Genomic DNA, 21317 nt, shown 5'->3' on the forward strand with positions numbered 1-21317 from the left:
TTCCACTCTCAAACATTTCAGAAAAAAAAAAAAAATTATATCTACAGAGAGAGAAAAAGAAAGTACAAATGGGGTGAAATGTTTGGAGAACCTGAGGGAAGACCATATGGGAATTCTCTGTACTATTTTTGCAACTTTTCTGTAAGTCTGGATTATTTTGAATTCAAGAGTTAAACAAAGGAAAAAAAAAAAAAAAAACTATCTCCCTTTGTGAATCCATCCTGTCTTTCCCCTGGCAACTTAAAGACGCTCTCAACTAAGCACATCTATTTTTTCATGACCCCTAAAAGAACCCTTGCCTAGTTTTGACTTTCTGTGCTTGACAGAAGTGTGTGTGTGTGTGTGTGTGTGTATGTATTTCATATATATGTGTGTGTGTATATATATATGTGTGTGTGTTGTGTGTATATATAGAGAGGGAGAAATATAGATGTGTGTATATACATAAATATATATTGTATATTACAATGGTAATATATATGTGTGTGTGTGTGTATACATATATTACACACCCCATAGCCTGTCCTTAACCAGTTCTAAACTTAGTGGGAAAAATACATACCTAAACAGAGAATTTCAAAATAATACGATGAATATTTTGATACAGGAATGTGTTACTATGGAACACGCTGTTCAGACACAAAACCTCCTAGATAGGACAATGAATGCATTAAGTTTTCCACCTATAGTCACCCCCTCTGATATCCCCACAAACGTCTATAGTTATATGCATTTGCTTCCCCCAGGACCCCTGTTTCATAAGGGTTAGTCCTAGAGCCTTAGCAAGTTAATACTACAGCTGGCACACATGCCATTTAAGAATTTAAGAAACAGTGGCTGAGTGAATGACGAGTTAAGAACCATTTGTCAGCCAGTGCTCAGTAATACAACATGCACTGGTATGCAAATTATATTTTTGTTGAAAGCAAGGGCAGGATCACAAATTATCCTTCCAGAGAAAGCAAACCTCAAAAGCTTCTTTACCCTACTAAAGCACATTATAAGAAGCTCCCCTTATATAAAAGAAAACCTCCTCAATCGCTATCAATGGCATGTAAACCTAATAAGCCTCCGCCCCTGATGACATCTCTTCCATCCCCAGGGCTAGATAAAGGAGGTTCCGGAAACAATGGTAGTTGTGAAGGTGGCTCCCAGCTCTGACAGTCTTGAACCCTGTGGGCACGGAGGTCACACAGCCGAAAAGCAACCGAGGGAAGCATCATCAGGCTTCGAATATGTTTGAACCAGAGACAGCAAATAGGCTTCAACCAACTGACGACACCAGAGATTCACGGTGGCCACCTGAGGGGTTGTGCTCTTAAAAAACAAAAATTAAAATTAAAATTAAAAAATTAAAAAAGGAAGGGGTCAAGAATCCATCAGGTCTGACTGAGACGTGTATCAGTGACTAACACCCCACATGGCAAAAGTACTCTGGTGCGCTTTGGGTACTCACAGCTTCAGCAGTATTCAAAGGCGTGTGCTTCCCTAAGACTAAGCCACGGGAATAGCCCCAGCAACACTGCCAGGAGAAACGTCTAACATGGATTCAGCTAGAAATACAGTTGTCTTTAACAAATTAACACTGAATAAATCCTGACTTATTAGAGCCTGCGAGAATGACATTCTCAATGGTAACGGTTATCATTATGATCTCCAAACATCTGCGATCCTGCAAGGAGGAACTGTGACAGCACAGGCCACGTGTCCAGAATGCTTCCCAGACTGCCTGTTACAGAATAAAAGAAATGAAACCCCCCTAAGAATGTCTTCACTCACATTTAGCCAGTTGTCCCTTTGTGTACATCTCAGTGCTAAAATGGCCATTCTTCCCCACAGCCTGAAGTCATATGCTCAAATAAACGAGACTCACATGAAGCCAGAAAGGTGCAGATGCGAGGAAAGCAACACAACCGAAATGGACTGGAGAGTGTGGCCAGGAGGATGGTACTTCCCGGGAAGCAATTACTTCATCTCTGCCCATGAAGCAGGCAGTTGTCACTGTGCCCCAGGCCCACGCCAGCCACTCAAAGTAGGTTCTAACCAAACTACCTCCAACAATCAACATAAATACACCACACGATTGGCTTCTGAAAGGACACCTTACAACCAACAAGAAACTGTAAGCACAACTTTGAAAAACTGTGCAACTAAAAACCTTAGAAAGGGATAAACACTGCCACATTTTGACTCAAATACTGTTAGGTGGTAGCACCGCAATAATTCACTGAAACAAAAGAATGAATGAGGAATACGTTTATATAGGAATCAGAGGAAGCATGAATAATCATTTAAAGAAATAGGTCAAGAAACTGTTAGGTTCAAATGCTACCTTGAGACACTGTCAGGGCCTTAGGCAAATTCACTTCTCTTGGTCCTGTTTCTAGGTTCATCAAAAACCAGTTTTGGACTAGAGAGTCTGTTGCTTCCCAAAGCCTTCCTTCTGTGATTCCAGCCCAGATTTTAGGACTGTTCTCCCACTTGGTATATGAAAGCACTTTCTATGTGTAATAGCAAGAGTACATTTCTGTGTTGAATGTGGTTTGGGACCTACTCTATGAGGAAGAATATCATCATGTAACTTTAAGCATGATGATAAGGCGCACTTTAGATAAGGATAACACATAAAATGTGGCCATACACCTGTGCGTGCCTGGCAGGGAGATGGAGAAGTCTCATTTAATGAAGCCGGGGTGCCTGTTGCACCTGAACATTCTCAGTCCACGTCAAGTTCACAACGTCCTTCTGACATCAAACCACATGTATCCCATACTTTTCCATACTTTCTACCCAAGATTAAAATATGCAGAGCACCGCGATAAAGACGCCTCCATCCCCAGCATGTTGGCTCTTATTCTGCAGAATTCCATACTTGAGGTGCAAAATGATCACCAGGCTGCAGCGGAAAGCAAGACCGGGCTCCATGGGGACAGCAGGCCCTGCAGCAGCCACCACTCCTGTCACCAGTCTGATGCAGCTGCAGAGAAGCTGTGGCTGAGGCCATTCACTTTGTGAGAGAGCCGCACAGGAGGGAAAAGGTAGGGAAGGTAGGGAAGAGAGCAATGTCAGGCCTCTGAGCCCAATCCAAGCCACCACATCCCCTGTGACTTGCAGGTATATACCCAGATGGCCTGAAGTAACTGAAGAATCACAAAAGAAGTGCAAATGCCCTGTCCCACCTTAACTGATAACATTCTACCACAAAAGAAGTGAAAATGGCCGATCCTTGCCTTAAGGGATGATATTCTCTTGTGAAATTCCTTTTCCTGTCTCATCTTGGCTCAAAAAGCTCCCCCACTGAGCACCTTGTGACCCCCACTCCTGCCCACCAGAGAACAACCCCCCATTTAACTGTAATTTTCCTTTGCCTACCCAAACCCTATAAAACAGCCCCACCTTTATCTCCCTTCGCTGACTCTCTTTTCGGACTCAGCCCGACTGCACCCAGGTGATTAAAAAGCTTTATTGCTCACACAAAGCCTGTTTGGTGATCTCTTCACACAGACGCACATGACAGGCAGGTGCAGAGCCAGGGAAGGACCTGTGATGAGAACAGAAAGGAATGCACCTCCCTGTACTCACACTCGGATTTTATGACAATGTGGGCAGGGGGCTGAACTGCATGCCTGAGAACATTCCTCCAAGTTCTTTTGCTGATTTTCTAAATATTGGTGTAAAATCTTAACTCAGACAAATTTTTTTTAAATCACTTCAATCAACATCCTTGTCTGGTGCTCAGCATCATGTCTACATGATCATCTAGAAAACCAACTTTGGTTCTAAGGCTCACATCTTCCTATTTAGTCACAGGGATTTTACAAAGGAATGCACCTTTCATTCGCATCAAGAACACACACAACTACCATTAAAGAGATGCTTAATTTGCTTACATAATTTTTTAAACACCCAGATTTGAAATACAATAGAGAAGGCAACTTTTTGATAGCTCTGCTTTCCAACTGCGAACTGTGGGTGGAGAAAATAACCTACCACGATTTCTAACCAGTCAACAACCTGTCTTCCCTGGCTGCAGTAGGAGCAATCTTTCTGAGCTCAGGATAAAAAAGATCCCAGCTGTTTAGGGGACAGATAGTCATCAGTTCTCAGCGGGCTTCCTGGGTCCCAAATCCCCATGTGATATGTGAGAGTAAAAAGTTGTCAATGACCAAGCATCTGAATGCTTATCCCACCTCGCCATCTGCTTCTCCTCCCATGCAAATTTAAAATTAATAAGTCTGCTATTAGAGAACAGAGTTGGTGCTGCATCTGTCTTCCTAAAATTACGGATAATTACCAGCCCATAATGGCTTCTAATCAGATTTGAGTGGTCCCTTAGACAGGAAGGTAAAGTGCCTCAGGCCTAAACTGAGAAGAAAACAGAAACTGGAGTGCTCTAGGTGTGATTTTTTCCCCCTTGTGATAATGTTGCTGTTCCCGAATCTCCTTCTACTGTCTTGTTTATAAAATGTATGAGAAACAGGGACATTTAAAGACATGATAGAAATGGCCACTTTTTCTAGGTACAAACTTTGTGAACATTATTTTCAGCTGCTGGGTTTTTTATCCACAAACTGTGAGCCTGGAGTACATTTTCTCCCTCGTGGTTACACATTCAGAGTCAGGGAAGGTGGCTTTAGCAGTAAAGAGGGGAGTGCAGTGAGAAGTGACCGGACACTGAGAAGGGCAGACAGGGACTCTACCTCGGTGGCCTGCAGCACTCCTGGGCCTCGGCCTTTACTTTTCTTTTTTTTTCTTTTTTGAGACGGAGTCTCGCTCTGTCACCCAGGCTGGAGTGCAGTGGCTGGGTTGCAGCTCACTGCAAGCTCCGCCTCTTGGGTTCACGCCATTCTCCTGCCTCAGCCTCCCGAGTAGCTGGGACTATAGGCGCCCGCCACCTTGCCCAGCTAGTTTTTTGTATTTTTTAGTAGAGACGGGGTTTCACCGTGTTCGCCAGGATGGTCTCGATCTCCTGACCTCATGATCCACCCGTCTGGCCTCCCAAAGTGCTGGGATTACAGGTTGAGCCACTGCACCCAGCCTGGCCTTTACTTTTCTATCTGTACAAGGGATCTAAAGGCCCATGATTCTAGGCCACGACAGCTCTTCATACACATATACGCAAACATCACACGCCTATGTGAAAAGCTGTGACACTTGGTTGATTTCCTGAAGAAGTTATCTTGTATCATTTCTACTCAAGTACTCCACCTCCTTCCAGACAAGTATCTGAGGATGATGGGCTATCCCACAGCAATGTGTGTAACCTCTCCTGCTTACGATCCCTGTTCACATAGCATTTTCCAAAAGCATTTGGTGTGAAGTGACAGAAGAAAGAAGAATAAGGTTCTTTCAGCCCATTCATTCATTCATTCATTCAACAAATATTGACTAACTATCTATGTGCCAGGCACTGGTGATATAACAGGGAACATATATTTTTGTAGGTAGAGACAGACAACCAAAAAGTATGTTAAAGAGTGATCAATGCTGTAGAGGAAAATACACCAGGAAACAGGAAAGAAGAATACCCCTAGCCACCCTACACTGGGGTGACGCTAGTGTTACAAAATGGAAACAGCGGCTGGGCACGGTGGCTCACACCTGTACTCTCAGCTCTTTGGGAGACTGAGGCAGGCAGATCACCTGAGTTCAGGAGTTCAAGATCAGCCTGACCAACACGGCGAAACCCTGTCTCTACTAAAAACATAAAAATTAGCTGGACGTGGTGGCACACGCCTGTAATCCCAGTTACTCAGGAAGCTGAGGCACAAGAATCACTTCAACCTGGGAGGCAGAGGTTGGAGTGAGCTGAGATCACACCACTGCACTCCAGCCTGGGTGACAGAGCAAGACTCTGTCTCCAAAAAAAATAAAAATAAAAATAAAATGTAAACAGAGAATAAGATACCAAAAGAAAGAACATGAACGATTAATTGTAACAAAAGCCTTTGTAAGCTGATACTTTCCTTCCTGGATCCTTGTCCCTTACAAATGGAAAAAAAGGGCGGGTAGGGGGTAGCATCAAAATGATGTTTTAAGATGGCTTAGGGTTTCAGATGTCTGACAGCCATACTCATGTACTTCAAGGAAAAAGCTCTAGCTCTATAAGCCATCTGGGCAATGGTTTAATGTCTTTTTTTTTTCAGAGAGTTTTTAAAATACAGGAAAACATGTGTGTTTATTTGGTTGCTCTGTGCCCGTACACGTGCAAACTGTGCTAACAGGTTTTTCCATGTTTTGCTGAATTTGCCAGCTTGCCATAAACAGGCTTCCATGTCTTAATTGTCTATAAATAGCACAAACACCCCAAAAATGCAAATCAAGACAAGCTGTCCCTTCAACTGCTGCTGCCATGATGACAGTGAGCGACAATTGGCCAAATCAATACGCGGAGGCTGAAGCTGTCCAGCAGAGAGCACAGGGTCGACTGCTTTTCCCATAGCATTTAAAGAAACAAGTGGAAACGGCTCTCCACACAGGACAGACACATCCTTTTTTCTTTGAATAAACACTGTCAATGCCCGAAATACTTTCTCCATCACACTATCTATATGGAATTCAAGTTCCTTCCAACACCATGAGTAACGCCAGTGATAGACTATGTTTAGCCATAATGATCCATTAGCATGTTTTTCCTCTAAAATGTTGAAATAATAACATTGAGTGCGCACTCACGATGTGCCAGGCTCTGAGTTTGATCTCGTTTAGTTCTCCTTCAAATCCGTAAGATCAGTACCATATTCTCTCATTTTTCATAGATGAGGAAACTAAGGCAGAGAAAGGCTAAGTAAGTTGTCCATGGTCACAGGTTATTTAGGAACTTTTCTCCAAACTTTCAAAAGTTAACTACTGCCACTATTACAAATGGGTTTTTGTTTTTTTTTTGAGACAAGGTCTTGCTCTGACCAGGCTGGAGTGCAGTGGTGTGATGATGGTTCACTGCAGCCTCGACTTCCTGGGCTCAAGTGATTCTCGCACCTCAGCCTCTCCAGTAGCTGGGATTACAGGCATGAGCCACCACACCTGGCTAATTTTTTATTTTTTCTAGGGATGGGGTTTCATATGTTGCCCAGACTGGTTCCAAACTCTGGGCTCAAGAGATCCTCCCAGATCAGCCTCCCAAAGTCCTGTGATTACAGGTGTAAGCCCTACAAATGTGACTGTGCACAGCCCTACAAATGTGACTTATACAAAGTCAGAGCAGTGAGCAGGAAGAGAACAGAGACTTCAGCGAGTCTCCTGGCTGTTGCAACACCATATCCCTCCTCCATACCGTAATGTGTCTACACCCACCAAGCTCCTAGACGTTGAAGGCAGGCCAGCTCAGAGACAAAACAGCAGTAAAGAAAGAGAAGATGCAGACATGCGTCTTGATTTCAGCTTGAGCGTGCCTCTCTGCCCTGCAGCTGCACAGGCAGAAACCAGGGGCTGTGAGTCTGAGGCAGTGTGTTTGGTTCCTGGCAGGTAATCTTTTGGGAGACCATCCCATACAATTAGTGTTACACTTCTCAAAAAGGAAGTGTGACTTTTATAGAAAAATCAATTCCATTTGGGAGAAAGGCCTAATAAAACCACAAAAGGATAATACATTCATACAACAGCAAATTCAATTCATCTGTCACAAACTGAAATCCCAAAGCCCTCTGGGCACACAGCTGCTTTTCTGAGCTGAAATTCAACTCCAGTTGAGAAACAGGTCAACTTTTCTAAAAAGATTTCTTTTTCACATGCCTTAAATAAAAATTCCTTTCCCTCACTTGTCATTTTCCAGATTTAATGGCTCTGCTGGCCTTCCTCTCATTTAGGCCATGAGCAGTGACTGCATGTCTGCTACGGCCGGGACTGCAAGGGAGGCACCCTAGGGAACACAGATGACCGCAGCACAGCGACACCCTCAAGGAGCACACACGGGGAAGGCAAGATGATACAATCACAGCCTTCACACAGAAAAGAACTTGGCATCCATACCCCATCCCATTTCTAGAAAACAACGATGCTGAGGCAGGAACATTTACGGAACAGCCTGCAGTGTGGAGGCAGGCACGAGGGGGCTCCATGCGGGGAAGAGCACCTTCAGAAGGGGCATGCAAACAATGTGGAGGCAGGAGATGCCCCCACACACAAGAGCCTGCCTGGGGGCCTGCAGAAATGCCCATGCATCTGGGAGGAGGGAGAGAGGACAAGATACTTAAATGCTCCAAAATGAATAGAAGCCTCCCAAGAACCTCCCCCGAAATGGGGCAGGGATTTACAAAAGACCAAACCGAGCATGCGCAGTTACCTGAGCATAGTGCCACTAGAGTGAGCTATTCGAGGAAGAAACAGGGTCCCTAGAAGCCTGAGCCTCTACTCCCAGCTCTGCGACTCATTCATGCTATGACCTTGGTGAAGGCTCTTAGCTTCTGTGAGCCACAAGAGAATCACGGGAAAACAGAAGATATGAAAACTGCTCTGCCTTTTTCACAGAACTGCTGAGGGAATAAAATCAGATAATGGATTTTAAAATTCTCTGTGAATTACGAAGCAAAATACAAACGTATGAAATCATTCTTACCATTAATAACAGCACTGTAAAATTAAGAGCAGAGTTAAGACCACAGCATTTTCCACACCCTTACTCCCAAGAGAAATAGTGAGTCCAGCCGATGTATTTGGGCAACCCCAGTATCTAGGCTTCGAGAGCTTCAAACAGCTCATGAACTCTGACAGTGTCACTCCAGCCCAGTGCTCATTCAGTTCTCCAAGACAGCCAACTGACATAAAATACTACAGCTTTTTCAGCTGGGCTTGAAGCCCTCCAAGCTCACAGCACAGCTAAACAATGAAGAAGAGGTTTTCTACCACTAGACTCAAAAGCTGGCTTTTGTAGATTCCCATAGAAAGAACATTCAAGGCCGGGCATGGTGGCTCATGCCTGTAATCCCAGCACTTTGGGAAGCCAAGGCAGGAGGATCACCTGAGGTCAGAAGTTCAAGAACAACCTGGCCAATATGGCGAAGCCCCTTCTGTACTAAAAATACAAAAATTAGCCGGGCATGCTGGTGGGCACCTGTAATCCCAGCTACTCAGGAGGCTGAGGCAGGAAAATCACTTGAACTCAGGAGGCCGAGGTTGCAGTGAGCTGAGATCATGCCACTGCACTCCAGCCTGGGCAACAAAAGCAAAACTCCATCTCAAAGAAAAAAAAAGAAAGAGCATTCTTTTTTGTTGATGTTAAATTTCCTGTGCTTAACACAGAGAAATCATACAACACTGAAATCCTGAAAAACATATCATAAAAAGCATTTAGTGACTGAGAAGACATTCAATATAACCTGTAACAGTGAGTTCCCCTCCTCTTTTCAGCCAGCTCCACTAACGCTGTGACCCTTAGCAATGCTTTCACTAAAACAGAGGAAAATTAAGAGGACTGCTTACCCCACTCAGCTGACAGCTAAACCAGTGCTTCTCCCCGGGCTCACTAAAGATGACCTTTACCCAAAACCAGGCTGCAACAACCCTGTAACTGTTGACTAACAATTTCAAAATTCCCATATTCTTTATTCACTCCTAACGAAGATGAACTGAAGCCAGGTATCTCCAAGTCAGAACTAACAGAAGCCTTAAACATCAGATGGCCCATCCCCTTCTTTGACAACCGGGGGATCTAAAGCTGGGCTTATGGAAGAAAACAGCCTGTTTAGTAACAAAGCGAAAACCGAAGCCTAGTCACCTAACCTCTGGCTCAGAACTCCTGCAACAATCCAGCACCTATATAGGATGAGTCTCCCTAACCAGAAACTCCAAAATCCACAACTGTTTGAGTGCTGACGTGACGCTCAACGAAATGTTCATTGGAGCAGCTCAGATTCTGGATTTTTGAATTCAGGATGCTCAACCAGCAAGTATAATACAAATATTCAAAAATCCAAAAATGTAAAAAAATCTGAGACACTTCTGGTTCCAAGAAGTTTGGATAAGGGATATTCAACCTGCTTTTTTTTTTTCCTCTAATGAAGGAAATTAAAAACGAGGCCCAAACAAAGTCATTCAATCCATACTAAAGTCATTCAATAGTTTAATTAGTACCCATTTAAAGTTAAGTGCTACCCACAGATATTTAAAAGGATGAACACATACATGCCTATAATCCCAGAATTTTGGGAGGCCGAGGCAGGAGGATCACCTGATGTCAGGAGTTCAAGACCAGCCCGGCCAGCATGATGAAACTCCATCTCTACTAAAAATGCAAAAATTAGTCGGGCGTGGTGGCACACAACTGTTATCCCAGCTACTCGGGAGGCTGGAGCATGAGAATTGCTTCAACCTGGGGGGAGAACGTTGCAGTGATCCAAGATCACACCACTGTACTCCAGCCTGGACAACACAGCAAGACTCTGTCTCAAAAAAAAAAGAAAAAAGAAAATTAATTTAAATTGTATTTTCAAATGGAGCCCATGTTCCCAGAACACAAGCCCTGCTCTATGCTCCAAGGGCACATAGGGTGCCCCTTTATCTTAATACTCACCATATTCCATGGCAGCCATTGGCACATGTCTGTCCATCGCACTAGACTTCCTGCTCATGAGGTAGGAATCATATATTATTACCTTTCTGTTCCCAATGTCTGGCCTGGAAGACACTCAGTAAAGGATTACTGAACTAAGTCAGTTACTAAGACATGTTAAACTTGTATTAAGAAAATTGAATTAATAAGTTTGCCAATGCAGCATTCATACCACACAGCTTAAATCTCAACCCACGGATTTATCTTGTGTTCTGCTAGATTATCACCTATTCACATTCAGGAGGCACCTAGTATGTGCTAGGCATTACTAATTGCTGGGGACCTAGGCGTGACAAAACAACATTCCTTGTTCAAAGAGAAGTTCTAGTATAAAGAGGAATAGAAGGAACAGGCTAGATTGATGAGAGAGCTAAGAAAAGGACAGGCTGCCATGGGAAGCACCTGGTCTTGTCTGGATGGTACATAGTTAACGAAGTCTGAGTGCTTCGTATAGCATAAGATCATCTCCTCCAAAGAAGCAAATTAAGCTTTGATTCCCTAGTACCAGAAGTCACCATAAAGGTGCATACAGCCACATGCTTAGTGTAGGAAGTGAAACCAAACAAAGCTCCAACTTCCAGAGGCAACAGTCCAATTATGAAATCCTCTGGCTACATTCAATTGAAATTCAAGGTATTCAAGAGGTCAATATTTAAGTGATAAATTAACCCAACCACTTAAAGCTAAAGTAGTCTTTGGTTCAAGGGGTAAGGGTATAGTACCTTTTACAAATTTATTAACTCTTAATATTTACATTTAAATGTGATGATGATGGTGTAATAATAACTTTACTGAGTAGTTGCTATGTGTTAGGCACCAAACTAAGCACTTTACACACACATTTGCACGATCCTGTGAGATGATAATGACCCCTTGTCATCCGATTTCATAGATGGAAGTCAGGTTTATACAAGCTTAAAAACTTGCCCCAAATGACACAGCTAGTTAGCAAAACCCAGACAGCCTGACTCCATAGGCCTTGCTTAAAGAAGTAATATTTATAAACTGTCCAGCACAGAGGTGATACAAACAAGAGTTCAATAAATGCCTAAAGAGTACTTCATACCCACGCCTGTAATGCCAGCACTTTGGGAGGCCGAGGCGGGTGGATCACGAGGTCAGGAGATCGAGACCATCCTGGCTAACACAGTGAAACCCTGTCTCTACTAAAAATACAAAAAATTAGCCGGGCGTGGTGTCGGGCGCCTGTAGTCCCAGCTACTGGGGAGGCTGAGGCAGGAGAATGGCCTGAACCCAGGAGGCGGAGCTTGCAGTGAGCCGAGCTGAAATGGTGCCACTGCACTCCAGTCTGGGAGACACAGCGAGACTCTGTCTAAACAAAAAAAAAAAAAAAAGTACTTCATACCCAAAATCGTCTCCCGCCAATCAAACTAGACTTACTCTGGTTCTGCATAACCAACTGTCAAATTATTGTTCCATGAAGAAACGGTAGAATGGGTAGAGATCAGAATGGAGTGAATAACTGGTAAATATACTTCATGGCAGGTAGTAACAGGATGTGGCATTTGGCTATTTCCACATTTGTTTGCATAACTTTTTTTCACAGTTCTAAAGCACAAGAACCATTCTAAGCTGGTGAAAGCATAAGGCACATCTATGATCCAGGCCTCCAATTCACTGTGGAGCAGTGGTTCTCAACCTTTATGGTATATCCGAACCACCTGGGGGTTTTTAACAGCACTATAGCTGCCCAGGCTCTATTCTTGCAGATTCTATTTCAACTGGTCTGGAATAAGCACGCATGCTTTTTTCACAGCCCCCCAGATGCAGCTAGGTTTGCAAACCACTGTCCAAGATGCTCTCACATTTCCGCTCAGTTCAACACACACTCTATGAGATTCTAAGCACTATGAATTGGGCTAAGTTAACAAGTCAGACTCCACTCCCTCATAATATTGGCAAAGAAACCAATATCAGAGATTTATTCCAGTCCAAACCAAATAAATTGCCGGGTGAAAAAAATGCCCTGGCATAGTTTGCCATACAAAACAACTTCCTGTATCTTCCCGGTCAGTAGCCTAGAGACTGACTCTGAGCCATGAGAATTCAGAACCAGGGGAAAATGCCAGTCTGAGGCATGTGCCACACTCCTAGCACACCCCCAAAAGTGCCCAGCTACATTTCATATCCACTATCCTAACAGGTGTTGAAATAGGGAAGAGCAGTGCAATACAGAAAACAGAGCCTGCTGGGCATTAAAAGCCTAGGGAATTCCAGTCCTAGCCCTGCTACCAATCGGTCTGGTCACTTCTCTCTGGTCCTGGTGTGGCCAACAGTTATGCGAGAGGGTGAGGTATAAAAACACAGATGTCAGGCAAGCTCCAACATCCAAAATACATAGAAATTAAAAAGCATTAAGGTGATATCAAGGAATGTATGCCATCAACCAGAAAAGTCACTGAAGTATTCCTTTTTCCATTCTTAAGAAATCAAATGTGGAAGCAGAAAATTGAGCAATCAGCCTACCAAGTTGACTGGGGAAACAGAATACACTCACGGATTCTGCTCACAACAGTGGGGGTGACAAATCAACAGGAGAACTGCAGAGCGTCCCTCTCTCCTCTGTCCACCCATGCCACCAGCACGTGGGTGCGTCCACACGCAGTGCCCAGTCTCCTGTTCCACTGATGCCAGCGTCCACTCGCCACAAGCCTACTAAGTGCCACATGTGCTATGATGCTCCCTCATCTCATCACCATAGACATCCCTACTGGAGGTGAGTATGTGATAGACAAAAATCACAGAGGCCTAGGGAGGTTGAGACCCGTATTCCCACTGTGGTGAGGGTGTGCTTGAGAGGGACCCCACGACTGGGCCCTCCATGCCGCTCTCCTCTGTAATCACTCCCAGACCAGAGCAGCGAGGGGGAATTTTCTTTCTCTCACTATTTTCAGCCCCTTGGCTGACCCAGCATTCCCCAAGAAGCTATGAAGTCCTGGCAGCTCTGAGGCCACAAAGCCATAAACGCACAGGACACACAGCCCATCTATCTCTAATGGGTCTTTTACTTGTCATGCTGGTCATTTCTAAGAGCAGATGGCTTAAGAAAGACATGGCAAGTTACCACAAAATGACCCCTCCACTCCTCTCTGGGGGAAGGCTGACTAGCGAGCAGTCAGGCTGTCTTTCTTCCCCCACTCCCTGCATTCCTGTCCCCAAGGAGCCACAGACAATCCCACCAAATATAGGCAGGAGACAGCCGCCTCCTTCCTACAGCTGGAGGGGGGAAGGGTCCTCTCGGGCCTTTCTAACTGCATGAAAACCAAACTGTGAGCTGTACTGACCCGGACCTCACCCATGTTGCAGGTATGTACAACACAGGTGCCCAGTGGTATCATCAGGCAGAACTACGAATGTGCTTTCCATCGTTCTCATACAATGATTCCAGAAGCGCTATCCACACAGCTCCACTTCTCACACATACGACGTGCTTCACGGATTACACAGCATTTTCACCACGCCCCTCATCTGCTCCTCCCAGCAGCCTTGTGTGATCCCTTGAGTATGCTTCCTCATACTGAGGTTTGAAACCAAAACTTTCCCAAGAACATCCAGCTAGTGTTAGAACCAGGATATGAGGGCTTCTGATTCTAGAACCAGTATTTGTACCACTATTCCACATGGGCCCCTCCAGGGATTTCTGCCTGATCTTAAAATGCAGACAGCAAATTCATCTCTCTACAGTCCTGGGGTCCTCTATAGACAAGAAGTAAAACTTCTAACAGAAAGCTTATACTTATTTGGAAGGCTACCTGGGGTATTTCTTTTAAGTTAGTTTGTTCATGTTTTGGAAAGATTGTTCCAATGGCAATGCGGGGCATGAAGTGTAGAAAGGATTCCATGATGAGGCAGAGAAATAATTCGATGGCCCTTACAACAGTTCAAATGAGGCATGAGGCACAACCAGAAAGGACAGAGGGAAAATGCATTGGAGAGAAATGCAAAATGAAGTCCACTCAGACCCAGGATGGAAAAAAGGGGATTAAGGATGATGGTGGTTTCTAGTTTGAAAGACGGATGAACAAGAATGTCATGAACTACTGCAGAGTGGCATCTGGGGCCTGAGTGCACCAGTTTGTTTAACCATTCACCTGCTGAGCAGTCTCCGGGCTGTTTCCAGTTTCTGGCCTTTATAAATAATGCTGCTATGAACAGATACATAAAGGCTTTTGTGTGAACATAAGTCTTCATTTCTCTGGGATAACTGCCCATGAATGTGAGTGCTGCATCCTATGGCAATTGCACGTTTAGTTTTTTAAGAAACTGTCAAGCTGTTTTCCAGAATGGCTGTACCATCTTCCATTCCCACCAGCCAAGTGTGAGTGATCCCGTTTCCCCGCATCCTCACCAGCACTGGTCTTGTTACTACTTTTTACTTTAGGCATTCTGATAGGTGTATAGTGACGTGGCTTTAGTGTGCATTTTTTCTGACGGCTCATGATGTTGAACATCTTTTCATGTGCTTGTATGTCATCTGAAATGTCTCTTCAGGTCTTTTATTCATTTTTAAAGTAGATGATTTGGTTTCACTGCTGAATTTTGATCGTTCCTTATATATTATAGATATGAGTCCTTTATCAGACATGTGATTTGCAAATAGGTTCTCCCAGTCTCCAGCTCCTCTTTTCATCTTTATTTTCCATTTTCCATTTTAGTCCATGATCCATTTTGAGTAAATTTTTGTACGAGGTATGAGGTTTAGATCAGAGTTCAGGTTTTTTGTCCTATGAATAATCAGGTAGCCAGTAACTTTTTTTAAGAGACACGGTCTCACTGTCACTCAGGCTGGAACGTAATGATAAGATCAGAGCTCACTGCAGCCTCAACTCCTGGGCTTAGGTTATCCTCCTGCCTCAGCCTCCTGGAGTAGCTGGGACCATAGGCAGGTGTCACCATGACCAGTTAATTTTTTTAGTTTTTGTAGAGACAGGATCTTGTGCTATGTTACCCAGGCTGGTGTGGAACTCCTAGGCTAAAGTCATCATCCCACTTATATGGGGCCAGGCAGTGGCACATGCCTGCAATCACAGCACTTTGGGAGGATGAAGCAGGAGAATCACTTGAACCCAGGAATTCCAGACCAGCCTGAGCAACAGAGGGAGGTCCTGTCTCTACAAAAAATTTTAAACGTTAGCTGGGCATGGTGTTGTACACCTGTGGTCCCAGCTACTTGGGAGGCTGAAGTGGGAGGATCTCTCAAACCTATGAGGCTGAGGCTGCAGTGAGCCATGATTGCACCACTACACTCCAGGCTGGGAGAAAGTGAGACCCTGTCTCCAAAAAAAAAGAAAAAAAAATGCTAGAACATCATCCATATTAAAGACAGGTATTGTCTTTTTGAAAATTTAATTACAGTTATATAATGGACATATAAAATGTCCAGTTTGAAAGTTTGCAAAATATATAACTCTAAGTATTCTTGCCTTAAAATTCTGATTCCTACCTAAGATATCGCATACTGTTTACATAAATATCACAATGCCTGGACTACGACTAAAAATGTGTACGAGGGAGAAAAATGAGCATGTATGCCTATTAATTAAGGTATATTCCCCCTTATTACATAAAAAAGTCATCATGGCAAACCCCTGTGACTGTATCTAAAGCAAGCCTACAGTTTTACCTCTCTGTATTATAAAATGCAAGGCTAAAATTCAAATACTAAACATTTCCTGAAGCCAAGGGTAGTTTACTTAAAATAAATTCCTAGGGTCTCTATCGAAAATATGAAAAAGTTAGCTACTTCATAGCCATTCCAGTCTAAGTTCAGCTTTTTTTTTAATTGACACATAATTGTGTACTGTACATATGTATGGAGTACACATAGTGATATTGTAAGACATGTAATGTATGTGATCAGCATAATTAGCATATCCGCCATCTCAAACATTTATCATTTCTTTGTGTTGGTAACGCTCAACACCCTTCCTCCAATTATCTGGAACTATATATTCTTTTTTTTTTTTTTTTTTGAGACAAAGTCTTGCTCTGTTGCCCAGGCTGGAGTGCAGTGGTGTGATCTCAGCTCACTGCAACATCTGCTTCCCAGGTTCAAACTATTCTCCTGCCTCAGCTTCTGTGGTAGCTGGGTTTACAGGCACCCACCACTATGCCTGGCTAATTTTTGTATTTTTAGTAGAGACAGGGTTTCACCACTTTGGCCAGGCTGGTCTCAAACTCCTGACCTCAAGTGATCCACCCAACTCAGCCTCCCAAAGTGCTAGGATAACAGGCATGAGCCACCGGGCCCAGCCTGAAACTATATATTCTTGTTAACTATAGTCATCCTATGTTATAGAACACTAGAACTTATTCCTATCCAGCTATAATTTTGTATCCTTTAACACATTTCTCCCTATCTCTCTCTTCCCCCACCCTTCTCACCCTCTAGGAGCCTCTGTCTACTTTCAACTTCCATGAGATCCACTCTTTTTTGCCTTCCACGTAAGAGAACATGTGCTGTGTAACTTTCTGTCCCTGGCTTATTTCATAATATCTTCCAGTTCCATCCACGTTGCTGAGAATAACAGGACTTCATCCTGTGTTATGGCTGAATAGTACTCCACTGTGTATCAAGACCACATTTTCTCTATCCATCATCTGCTGTTGGACACCAAGGCTGGTTCCATATCTTGGCTATGGTGAACAGTGCTGCAGGAAACAGAGGTGCAGATGCCCCTCCGACACTGATTTCCTTTTCTTTGGGTATCTACACTGTAGTGGGACTGCTGGATCACACTGTAATTTCATTTGCAGTTTTCTGAGGAACCTCCATACTGTTTGCCATAGTGGGTGCCCTAGCTTACTCTTACTCTTTTTCTTTTTTCTCTTTGAGACAGAGTCTCACTGTTGCCCAGGCTGGAGTACAGTGGTGCAATCTCGGCTTGCTTACTGTAGCATCCACCTCCCGGGTTCCAGTGGTTCTCATGCCTTGGCCTCCCGAGTAGCTGGGATTACGGGCGCCCACCTCTGCACTGGGCAAATTTTTGTATTTTTTAGTAGAGATGGGGTTTCACCACCTTGGCCAGGCTGGTCTTGAACTCCTAGCCTCAAGTGACCCGCCCACCTCAGCCGCCCAACAGTGCTGGGATTACAGGTGCGATCCACCGCTCCCAGCTAATTTTTGTGTTTTTAGTAGAGATGGGGTTTCACCACGTTGGCCAGGCTGGTTTCAAACTCCTGACATCAGGTGATCTGCCCACATCGGCCTCCCAAAGTGCTGGGATGTCAGTGTGCACCCCGCGCCCAGCCAGCTGCTCCAGTGTACACCCCCCTACAGTGTGTAAGAGCTCCCTTTTCTCCATATCCTCACCAGCACTTGTTATTTTTTGTCTTTTTGATAATACTCATCCTAAAAAGTGAGATGATACCTCACTGTGGTTTTGATTTGCATTTCTCTGATTATAAGTGATACTGAGCATTTTTTTCACATATTTTTTGGCCATTTGTATGTCTTCTTTCAAGAAATGTCTGTTCGGTTGGGTTTGGTGACACAAAATTGTAAGCCCAGCACTCAGAACGCTAAGGCAGGAGGACTGCTTGAGCCTAGACCAACCTAGGCAGCATAGCAAAACCCTAGCTCAAAAAAAAAAAAAAAAGAAATGTCTGTGTCTGTTCAGCTTTTTGACCTCCAAAAATTAAGAGCCCATTTTGGAATCAGACAACCTGCCTGATTCAGAGAAAATCTGTGTTTGGTTCTGCTCTGCTACTGCCTATGTGACTTTGGGAAGTTCCCTTAGCTACTTTGAGCTCAATTTCCTCAACATTAGCCAGGACTAAATACCATCTGCCTCTACTGGTTAACGCTGAGGACTGAAAGGAGAACCTCCACAACACCACTTCACAATGCCACCTGGCGGAAGCCCCTCAATGCGGGGCTGGTAGGATCATCTGAAGCCAAGTACAACTTTCCTTTCCACTGTCCCAGGCTCACTCTGCATATGATTAGCAAGGATTAGTGAAGAAAGGAAACCAAAATAATTGTTTAATTTTTAATAAGAAATTTTTAAAAGTGGGGGTGGTGGGAAAATAGGAGGGAGAGGAGGGGAAGGAAAAGCAGCCAGTCACAAGTTCTAGTCCAGGGCTCATCCCCGGCCTTCTCACTCAGGCAATCACCAGTCCCCACCTCCTGAGGAGGGGTACTTTCTACCCATATGGAAGGCACTGCCACAGGTGTTCAGAAACCAGGAGCACCTTGAAATGGGCAATGTGGTTTGGGTAGGAGACCTACAATTTCCCCAAAGAAACCACGGCCCAAAAGTGACCCACATAGGAGGCACCAACGGCTGTAAATACTTGGTGGCAAAAAGTGATGTCATACCTTCTGTACAGGAGACATACACCCAAATAAAACTTGTCAAAAGAGCAGAGAAAAAAGTACAGCAGACATCCAGTGCCATTCTGTTACAGAAATATTTACATCCCAAAGCCAGGGACCTCTCTGGAACACTGTGTTTCTTCCCACGTTTCACGGAAGACGTTTGAGTGCACTCACGTGTGTCTCAACAAACTTCCGGCCCCTGCTCTAAACCCTGTGGCTCCTCAGCAAAACCCAAAAACAACTATCAGTCTTCCTTCCAAATGAGAAATTTCCTGACCTAGCAAAACCAGCATCAATCCACTTATTATGAGACAGCTGATTACAGGCAAAGTCCTCTAGTCCCAGGATGACTCCCCTCCTGCAGGAGCGGGAAGGATGGGCATAGCACTGGCCTGCCAGACCACATCTCCAGGCAGTTTGAAACCATGGCTGCTCAGGTGAGCCATGATAAAAATCAAAACCAAGTATCTGAAAAGTGTACATGTCAAGAACCAGACCTCGGACCAGACTCAGCAGAAATGGATGTTGCAAGGTTTGTTCCGAGACCTCCTCTCCATGCCCCCTCTCCCAGGGACCTCCCTCCTTGCACTAGCGGCCCAGGGCCAATGGACCACTCCCTTACCTCTAGCCCAGTGCATTTTCAGGAACAGCTCCCAGACTGTACCAGACCCTGAAATGCACTATTTCTTCAAATGATCGTAAATCACCTGACTATAACAACAATTGTTTTAAAAGTGTTCTCTCTCTCTCGGGACTCGTGCCATGAGTTTCAGCAAGCAGCTTTGCTTCTCTCTACTGCAATTCTATCATTTGCAAAATGTTAACAATTACTGTGTTCACCCATAGCATTGTTGTAAAAAGCCTTAAGACCCACTTCATGTAGCCTGCCTGGAGCACAGACCCTGTCACGTGGCAAATGCCCACTGAAGGTGAGTTATCTGTAGCTATTATTACCTAGCACTCCAGCGAACAAAAGGAGTCGATCAGGTCTCATCGTATCACCATGAAAGGATGTCCATGTAGACTGTGCAGTGGGAGTAGGGGGACTCAATGTTTATCAGGTACTATTTTATTTTTTACAAAGTGTACATATATATTTGTAGGTACACTGGAAAAGATCTGGAAGGAAATATACCCAGTGTTAATAGTGACTACCCCAAAGACACATTCATCCAAACACACAACAGAGAAACACTCACTATCTTTCTGTCTTCCATATCATTTGAACTATTTTCAATAAGCATCTATGGCTTTTGTAAAGTTTTTGAAAGGAATTTATTGCATTTTTTTTTCTGGAGAAACAAGCAGGAGCATGAAAAAGGTGGAAACAGAAGGTAAAATGGAATGGCACTCAATGGAATTGACTCCAAGCCAGGCTCAGCAGGCACACGAACCACGCACCTCTCACTACAACTCAATACCAGCTCTCTCTTCTCTTGGTCCAATGGCCCAAGACTTAGAGATAAAATGTTTATTGTCTTCACATCAATCACACCAAGGAGCTTGGAACCACCGTTTTAAACTCCTCTGGTTCTGTGTACCTGCCTGGGGCTGTTAGCTTTCCTCCTGTGCCTTTGGCTGGCTTCTAATCCCCTAGTGGTGGAAATGCACCCTGACACTTAGCCATCATCCCCACAACACTCAGCACCGCATAGAGACCAGGGCAGTGATGCCCACTCGGACTGTGATTCTACTTATAAAGCAAAGGACCAGGGGCCAGATGTGACTTGTCTTTGGTAACTCACCAGCTGTTGCTTGAACCAGAACAAAGCCAGGTCTCCTGATGCCCAGAAAAGAGCTAGTGCCTGTCCCACTAGAAACGTGGTGAAAATGTTTTGCTTGCTGTGAAAAGATGCACTACTGGAGAAGATGGGTGCAACTTCTCATGGAGGCACTCAGCCCAGATCACCAGGAAACAGGGCTGCCAGATGAGACACTCGGCCCAGGTCACCAGGAAACAGGGCTGCCGGACGAGACACTCAGCCCAGGTCACCAGGAAACAGGGCTGCCAGATGAGACACTTGGCCCAGATCACCAGGAAACAGGGCTGCTGGATGAGACACTCGGCCCAGGCCACTAGGAAACAGGTCTGCCGGATGAGACACTAAGCCCGTCTACCGGAAAGGAAATCTGGCTGGGCGGTGGAGGGAAATTCACACAGCCCAACGGCAGCAAAAGCATGAACAAAACAAAAAATACCTGACTGGAAAGCCATAGCCTGGCTAGCAAATTCGAAACAGAGCCACAATCCTAGCAGCACACATCACTGCAACACAGAGCTTCAGTCAGTGTGCGCACACTTTAAGTAGAAATGTAGAATGTCCATGTTTTTGGAACAATAGGGCTATTTGTATGTGTGTGATGTCAAAGAAAACAGCTGAGAAGAAACTGTTGGCAAGGAAATAGAAATAGGCGCCCTTACACATTGAC

Source organism: Trachypithecus francoisi, unplaced genomic scaffold (assembly GCF_009764315.1).
Source record: "Trachypithecus francoisi isolate TF-2019V2 unplaced genomic scaffold, Tfra_2.0 Lachesis_group1, whole genome shotgun sequence".
Taxonomy (NCBI): Eukaryota; Metazoa; Chordata; class Mammalia; order Primates; family Cercopithecidae; genus Trachypithecus; species Trachypithecus francoisi.